The sequence below is a fragment of the Triticum dicoccoides genome, chromosome 7A (genome assembly GCF_002162155.2).
Source record: "Triticum dicoccoides isolate Atlit2015 ecotype Zavitan chromosome 7A, WEW_v2.0, whole genome shotgun sequence".
Classification (NCBI taxonomy): Eukaryota; Viridiplantae; Streptophyta; class Magnoliopsida; order Poales; family Poaceae; genus Triticum; species Triticum dicoccoides.
Window position 1 is genome coordinate 666,044,352 of NC_041392.1, and position 8,241 is coordinate 666,052,592.

Consider the following 8,241-nt stretch of genomic DNA (forward strand, 5'->3'; position numbering starts at 1 on the left):
TCTTTTTGCTTTTAGTTTTAGAAAAATTATAAACTTTCTGTTAGTGCCATTAGTTTTCAAATTTGAAAACACTTTTTTAGTTTTTTTGTTTTCTTTGTTGCTTTATTTCTTTTATTTTGTGATTAACTTTACTATAAAAATAGTTTTTCCCTGTTTTTTATTTGTTTTTTGCATTATTTATTTTCTTTTGTTTTTTTCTTTAATTTTTAATTCTGTTTGCTTTTAGGTTAGCAAAATTATAAACTTTCTATTAGTGCCATTAGTTTTAGAAAAATTATAAACTTTCTGTTAGTGCCATTAGTTTTCAAATTTGAATAGTTAAATTTTGAATTCTTTGAAAATTGTTTGAATCGCAAGTTTGTGATTAACTTACTAAAAAATGAGAATAGATGCGCTTATAGAGAAAATTCAACCTAAATTCCTAGTAAATTTCTATGAATTTCAGAGAAATTCACTATGAATTTAGGTTAAACTTTTCTCTATTAGGGTATCTATTTTCACTTTGAGAGGAGCTCAACAAGGCAGAGAGGGAAGGGCTTATAAACCGGTGTGAGCCCCCTTCGGTTGGTGAGGTGGGACTAAACTCTGCCTGCAATGAGGACCAACCCTTTAGTCCCGGTTTGTGGCACAAACCAGGACTAATGGTCATGGGCCAGGGGCGAGGAGCAAAATTATAAACTTTCTGTTAGTGCCATTAGTTTTAGAAAGTTGAAAGTTGAAAGTTGGCATGGGCCAGAGACTAATGGTCATGGTATTACGAGGGACGAACCATAAGACATGAAAGCATTTCAAATGAACTCTGAAAAAGTTGAAAGTTGGCATGGTATCATAATTTCACCCACATAGCATGTGCATGTACAAAACGGACAATGGTAGCATGTTCGTGTGTTACAAAGTTGGCATGGTATCATCATAATAGTTGCGGGAGAAAGTCTTCACTTTTTCTTCGCTTGTGTCATTTGCTTATTGCGCCGTAACCATGGATAATCTTCATTGTTTATCAGGATGCTTGGGTCAGCCTTGACATTGAAGGGAGGAATTTCATGAAACTTTTCATAATCTTCAGACATGTCTGTCTTGCCGTCCACTCCCAGGATGTCCCTTTTTCCTGAAAGAACTATGTGACGCTTTGGCTCATCGTATGATGTATTCGCTTTCTTATCTTTTCCTTTTCTCGGTTTGTAGACATGTCCTTCACATAGATAACCTGTGCCACATCATTGGCTAGGACGAATGGTTCGTCAGTGTACCCAAGATTTTTCAGATCCACTGTTGTCATTCCGTACTGTAGGTCTACCTGTACCCCGCCGCCTAACAGATTGACCCATTTGCACTTAAACAAAGGGACCTTAAAATCAGGTCCGTAGTCAAGTTCCCATATGTCCACTATGTAACCATAATATGTGTCTTTTCCGCTCTCGGTTGTTGCATCAAAGCGGACACCGCTGTTTTGGTTGGTGCTCTTTTGATCTTGGGCGATCGTGTAAAATGTATTCCCATTTATCTCGTATCCTTTGTAAGTCAATACAGTCAAAGATAGTCCCCTGAACAACAAGTACAACTCATCACAAACAGTGTTGTCACCTCTGAGACGTGTTTCCAACCAACTACTGAAAGTCCTGATGTGTTCACATGTAATCCAGTCGTCGCACTGCTCCGGGTGTTTGGAGTGCAGACTGTTCTTGTGTTCATCGACATACGGGGTCACCAAGGTAGAGTTCTGTAGAACTGTGTAGTGTGCTTGAGACCAAGAATATCCGTCCCTGCATATTATTGAGTCTCTTCCAAGAGTGCGTCCTTGCATCTACAATGACCCGGCGGAGATCATCATCATCGGGCACATCGTCTGGTTCCTCTTGATCTTCAGCAGCTTCACCCGTTGCAGCATCATTGGGCACATCGTCTGGTTCCTCTTGATCTTCACCAGCTCCCCCCGTTGCAGCATCACCGTATTCAGGGGGCACATAGTTGTTATCGTACTCTTCTTCTTCGCCGTCTTCCATCATAACCCCTATTTCTCCGTGCCTCGTCCAAACATTATAGTGTGGCATGAAACCCTTGTAAAGCAGGTGGGAGTGAAGGATTTTCCGGTTAGAGTAAGACCTCGTATTCCCACATTCAGTGCATGGACAACACATAAAACCATTCTGCTTGTTTGCCTCAGCCGCATCGAGAAACTCATGCACGCCCTTAATGTACTCGCAGGTGTGTCTGTCACCGTACATCCATTGTCGGTTCATCTGCGTGCATTATATATAATTAAGTGTCTAAATTAATAGAAGTTCATCATCACATTAAAACCAAAGTGCATACATAGTTCTCATCTAACAACATATAGCTCTCCAGAGCATCTAATTAATTAAACCATACATTGAAACTATGTAAAACATTTCAATGCAAAAACAAATGCGATCATAATCGCAACCAAGGTAACAATTGATCCAACGGCATAATGATACCAAGCCTCGGTATGAATGGTATATTTTCTAATCTTTCTAATCTTCAAGCGCATTGCATCCATCTTGATCTTGTGATCATCGACGACATCTGCAACATGCAACTCCAATATCATCTTCTCCTCCTCAATTTTTTTATTTTTTCCTTCAACAAATTGTTTTCTTCTTCAACTAAATTTAACCTCTCGACAATAGGGTCGGTTGGCATTTCCGATTCACATATATCCTACATAAATAAAATCTATGTCACGTTGGTCGGCATAATTTTCATAAACAATAAATGAACCAATAGTTATAAAGATAATATATATACCACATCTGAATCATAGACAGGACGAGGGCCGATGGGGGCGGATACCAAAACCATCGCACTATATAAGATGCAATAATAAAAGTAAGAAAATAATACAAGTATCTATGTAAACATACAAGTAAGAATATTTTTCCTTTCAGAAAGAAGATAAGAACAAGAGGCTCACCACGGTGGTGCCGGTGATGAGCTCGGCGCGGGTGATCGACGGCGGTGAAGACGGGGACGGGGCGTGACGGACCGCTAAACCTAGACAAATATTATGGAAAATAGAGCTTGGAGGTCGAGCTTGGAAAGGAGAAAGCTTAAGTAGTGTGGCTCGGGCATTCCATCGAACACCTTGTGTGCATAGGAGGTGAGCTAGAGCACCACCAAGCCCTCTCCCCCTCGGCCAGAGAAAAACAGAGCACTGGGGTGCTCTGCTCGCGAGCGAGGGGTATATATAGGCACCTCATTGGTCCCGGTTGGTGACATGAGCCGGAACTAAAGGGGAGCCTTTGGTCCCGGTTCAAGCCACCAACCGGGACCAATGATGGTGGGCCAGGAGCGAGACCCATTGGTCCCGGTTCATCCTACCAACCGGGACCAAAAGGTCCAGATGAACCGGGACCAATGGCTCACGTGGCCCGGCCGGCCCTCTGGGCTCACGAACCGGGACCAATGCCCACATTGGTCCCGGTTCTGAACTGAACCGGGACTAATGGGCTGACCCGGCCTGGACCAAAGCTCTGTTTTCTACTAGTGACATAACAACACTCATAACCCTAACCCTAACATACTAAGAAGCCTAATCCTAGCAAATTGTCAAACAAACATCTCATCTCTCCATACAAATTTCAAGATCCATAAAAAACTAGGATTTCCCCAAACTAGCAACACATGAGCAAGTGTGAGCATTTTTTTGGATGAAAATGAGGGGATTGAAGAAGATTACCTTGAGGGAGGGATTAGGTTCGAAATCCATGGAGAAAAACTTCATATTTGGAAGATTTGGAGAAGGATTTGAGAGGGAGAGAGAGGGAGAGAGGGGAAATCACGGGTGGGCCTACCAACTAATAACAGAATGTGCAGCGTCTAAGGGCATGGCCAACGCTACAGCGTGGACTGCTGCCCCGCAGGTTTCACGTCGGAGGCGTGCAGCCGTGGAAGAGAGAGGTGAAAAAGGTAGTAGCTTGCAGAGACGAGGTGTGGCCTGCAGAAGAACCAGTCTCCCTGGAAAAAAAGAGCATGGTCCCGTGAGGAAAAGACATAGAAAGAAAGAAAGATTGCATGCACCCGTGAGATTATAAGAGAGAGATGAAGAAAATGTGAATCAGGATGTGAAGTAAGCACTATCCGACGAAACCATTGTTTGCATTGGATGCATGTGTGTTGGACAATGGTTTCAACATACATGCCAGATGGGGCATCTATGTGGTGCTGCCTCCATCGTACATGCCCTAAGAGATAGGCGCTGCACAATACATGTGTGGCGCCTAGCTCCAAGGCTCTGGACTGCTCGGTGTGTGACCCAGCTGTGTCACACTAGTCAGATGTGTAACGCCTGATTGCTAGGTGCTGCACAGTGGAGTGTAGCGCCTAACTGTCGGGCGCTACACGAAAGGGTCAGCTGAGCGAAAAAAATCCGAAGCAGTTCAGTTTGTGAATTCTTTTTGTCCTCAAGTCAATTTTGTCGTTTTTGCGGGTCTCCCAAACGGTACGCATGTATCGGCATAAGGGAGAAAGACAGAAAACGAGTGAAAGTTAAGTCGCCAATTGGATTGGATTTGGGAGGGAGACGATCTTGCTCGCTTGAGCTGCTGGTTGTGGTCGCGGCCCGTCATTCTTTTCAACTGCCTTTTGACTCTCGCGCACGGCCGCTAGCTAATGCGCATGCGTGCGTGTCGACTACAGCCAGCAGATATGCACGCCCTCCAGTCCTCGATCCGTCGGCGAAAAAGGAGATGATGCTGACTACTACCCGTTGGCCGTCTCCTCTTGTCAAAAAATCAGTCACCGTATGCCGCATGGCTCCGTTTTGCTAGCTTCTCTCGACCTGACTTGTGTGTTCATTCAAATGCTTAATTATCACTAGCCCGCATACACAAGTCCGAGTCTCCGTCGAGTGCGAGCTTGCTCATGTCATGATGCGTGCCATGGATAACAACAGTGCACATGATATGTTCACTGTAACCCGATCTCACATACACTCATGGATGTGTTTAATTATGAGCATGCAATATGGCCAATTACTCGACGAGTCCATCCGTCGCGTGCACTCCCAACACGCACGCACGAATTGCATGATGGCAATAGACTACTAGTAAGTGAGGGTTTTTCTCTTTGAAAAACTAGCAAGTGAGGTTTTGCTTTGGGCAAGCCGCATGTTTGCCTCCCGGAGAGTGGCATCAACAGGGGACATCATTTGATGGGGGGCAGGTCAGGCAATATCTCATGCCTGCATACGTTGCATTATTTTTCAATTTCTTTGCATAGTGTGTGTCTTCTCACTTTAACGGCATGAGGTTACCATAATTTGAAGGAACACCGACTCCTTCCTAATCATCATCATCGCCACCCCTCTGCTCTGCTTTGCTCTGCCTAGACCACAACACCAAAGCCACAGGGCAATCAAAATTTATGTTACTACCACTAGTACTTGCCAATAATATTTTCTAAAGTATACTGCTAGATATAGCAGCCTGTGTGGTGATTAACAAGTACAGTAGTGTCATGCCATCACATTTAATTGCATATAGTGTTTATACCTAATTAATTGACTCCGCCGAAAAGAGACCATCACGGCTACACACGCTATTGATTCATTTTAATTAAGTTAATTGTCAATTTTTCTACAACCGGATATTAACAAATTCCCAACTACCCATAACCGCGGGCACGGCTTTCGAAAATTCAAAACCCTGCAGGAGTGTCCCAACTTAGCCCATCACAAGCTCTCACGGTCAACGAAGGATATTCCTTCTCCCAGGACGACCCGATCAGACTCGGAATCCCGGTTACAAGACATTTCAACAATGGTAAAACAAGACCAGCAAAGCCGCCCGATGTGCCGACAAATCCTGATAGGAGTCGCACGTATCTCGTTCTCAGGGCACATCGGATGAGCCAGACATCGGGTTGGCATAGACCCTGGTTGCCCAGGGGGCGCCGGACATCGCTCATGTTGGACCAACACTAAGAGAAGCACTAGCCCGGGGGGGGTTAAAATAAAGATGACCCTTGAGTCCACGAAATCCAAGGAAAAAAGGCTTAGGTGGCAAATGGTAAACCAAGGTTGGGCCTTGCTGGAGGAGTTTTATTTAAGGCGAACGGTCAAGGGGTTCCCATTATAACCCAACCGCGTAAGAAACGCAAAATCAAGGAACATAACACCGATATAACGAAAACTAGGGCGGCAAGAGTGGAACAAAACACCAGGCATAAGGCCGAGCCTCCCACCCTTTACCAAGTATATAGATGCATTAAAGTAAACAATATATAATAATGATATCCTAACAATAATCATGTTCCAACAAGGAACAAACTCCAATCTTCACATGCAACTAGCAACGCTATAAGAGGGACTGAGCAAAGCGGTAACATAGCCAAACAACGGTTTGCTAGGACAAGGTGGGTTAGAGGTTTGACATGGCAATATGGGAGGTATGATATAACAAGTGGTAGGTATCGCGGCATAGCAATAGAGTGAGCAACTAGCAAGCAAAGATAGAAGTGATTTCGAGGGTATGGTCACCTTGCCTACAAAGTTCTCCGAGTTGACGTAAGATTGATCCTCGTAAGCGTACTTAATGGGTTTCTCGATCACATACTCGTCTCCCGGCTCTACTCAAAGGAAACAACAATCAACCACGGTGCAATGCGCAAGCAACATGATGCAAAACATGGCATGATATGCGGGATGTGATATGCAATGTATATGCGTGCTCCGAAAGGAAAAGATTGACCAGGCCTCAACTTGACAAACCAAGAGTGCCGCTAGAAAGATGAGTTGATTTCGGTCGAAATCAATATAAAGATCACCGGAAACGGATGCACGGTTTGCAAATGGCAAGCAAAACAATAATGACACAATTCTGTGATTAACAACACGATGTCATCTAGAATGCAACAAGAAACTAAGCTACTGCACTCCAACATAGCAACAAAGCACATGGCAGTGATCTACTCAAGATGCTTGACAAAAGATGAACACTGAGCTACGACTAAATCACAAAATAGCAGGTTCAAACAAGCATGGCAAAAGTGCAAAAGATAACAGCATCACAGACTTAGTGAAAATAACAACATGCCAGGAATTAACATCAGAAAGCAATGTTTAAAGCAAGTTATCAACATGCTGCAGGATCAGAACATAGCAACACAAGCATGGCATGAATCTACTCAAAGCATATAATAAAAGTCCCTTACTAACCATAAGCCAAAAGGGCACAGAAAATATGATGGCACCCATGTAAACATAGCAAGTTTCGTTAACAGATTCAGACTTAGCAGAAAACTAGACATGGCAAAAACAGAGTTACGAAGGCATGTTTGCGAGCTCGATGTACTCAACAAAAGGCATTGCATGACAAATTAAGCATACTACCAGCAAGAATACATGATCAAAAGCTAAACAAAGTAAGAACAAACTCATAGCATGCATGGATCAACTACAACAACCTTGGCAAAATTGATTAACACGTAAACAATCTGCCAGGAACATTTTATAGCAAAAGTAGAGTAAGATTGAGTCATGCTAGGGTACTCCATAAATACAAACAGGGACATGCATGGATAGAGCATAACCATATGTCAAAATCATCCTTACTGAACATACTCAAAAGAAGTATGGATCACTCTGTAGCAACATGAATACATGGCCTAAAAATAACAGCAGAGTAATGACTTGGTGAAAATCTAAGTCCCTGGAATCAGCAACATCATGAGAGCTACTTTGCATGTTTGTTCTAGTCACCACATTGATCACAAAAATACATGGGATGCACCCATGTAAAGATGGCATGGCATAGCCCAAAACATATGTAGGGCTCAAGTTCCTATGCAGCACACAATAATCATGGCAAAAATGACAAATGCTCAAGATCTGCTAAGTAACAGGAACTAACATTGTATAGCACTCTTGCAACAATCATTAGGGCATCAAGATGGACTCAAACAATCAAGTTGCAATGGAACAAAATGAAGAACACATCCTAATGAACATTTTGATATATGGCACGCCCAAAACGGAGCTACGGATGCGGAGTTATGGCATGATGAATCGAGCTTCAGAATGTTAGGGACTTAGGGAAAATCACCTCTGAAATCCCAGATCTAGGTTTCGGGCGCGTGGATCGATGTTCGCCGGAGTTGCCTGGATCTCGCCGGAGTTCGGGAAGGAGAGGGTCGGGGGGCGGCTCGCCGGAGATGGGGACCTCGTCCTCGGGCGGCGCGCGCGGGGAGGAGCTGGGCAGCGGGGCCGCGGTGGAGTCGGCG